The sequence below is a fragment of the Lissotriton helveticus genome, chromosome 11, assembly GCF_964261635.1.
Source record: "Lissotriton helveticus chromosome 11, aLisHel1.1, whole genome shotgun sequence".
NCBI lineage: Eukaryota > Metazoa > Chordata > Amphibia > Caudata > Salamandridae > Lissotriton > Lissotriton helveticus.
In genome coordinates this window covers 28,808,484-28,809,714 of record NC_136072.1, presented here as the reverse complement: position 1 = coordinate 28,809,714, position 1,231 = coordinate 28,808,484, and positions in this window count along the sequence as shown.

The window sequence follows — 1,231 nt, the reverse complement described above, 5'->3', positions numbered from 1 at the left end:
ATTTCCGGGAAAGTACATTAGCCTGGAACATTATAACATATATTTAAGAAAAAATAATGTTCGGAAGTAATGAAAAGCGTAATTTTTAGGTCATATGATCAAGCCTTTCATCATTACAATAAGAAAAGTAAAATGAACCAATGAAAAGTTTTATTAACAAGTCACATGACTTGTTATGCTTACGTTACGCGCTGCGCGCCCCGGATGACTTCCGGATGCGCTAACGCGGCGCGTCATATGACGCATTACGCGACAACGCAGGTACAGAATATAGTCAAAATGTCTCCACCAACCAGCGGTCGGAACACAACCCCTTTCAGCAGGCTAAATAGTTCTGTTAAATGACAACAGAAGGGACAGGCAACAAGAACCATCAGTCAAAGAGGGGAGGGCTAGTTCTTCTCTACCGGGTTACATTGGGGCGCTACCGGAACTGATCGAATTGGTAGTCTACAGTGTTTCTGGATGTTTCAGACTGAAGCTGGGGTTAGCATGAGAGCAGCACCATTTCGTAGCTCCGTCGTGGTCATTCCGCAACCAATCATGGCAGCCGTTCTTTATCGTTATTTTGGGCGGGGTGGGTGGCGGAGCCGAGCTGTTTTGCAGCCATCATTGTGTGGAGTTCAGTTCATCTCACTAGTTTTGTATTTGTCATGAGGGGTTGTTCCTAATGTTTCTATTTTTGCGAGGTCAAAAAGAGATCCCATTAGTGGCCTACTGATTTTGCTCGATTCTTTTTCTTTTTTTTTACACGATTTTTCGTTATCTGCAAAGACTAAACAGAGTATTGCGACTCTGTGTTTGTTTGTAAATAGAGAATGAACCAAAGAGAACTAATTCTAAAACAGTAAATACTTGGATAACAATGAATCAAATGGAGAGAGAAGCAGGCACGACGGATTACAATGGGGGCAAAGACCTGCGTTAACTACCTTTCACTATCTGCAAAGAGAGAGTACTCCTAATAGAAATGAGGGGGGGGGGCACCATTCAAAGCAGATCAGTGTGCATAAACACGAAAATGTTTTCACTTACCACGTACTTGACATTCGACAGCTTATGATATTTGCTATTAAAAAACCATTGAAATTCACTGAAAAAACCATAGGTTATAGACCATATATAGTTAGGAATTAGCATTTACAAAACCTTGAAAATTCACTGAAAAAACCATAGGTTATAGACCATATATAGTTAGGAATTAGCATTTAAAAAACCTTATTTTACTCAC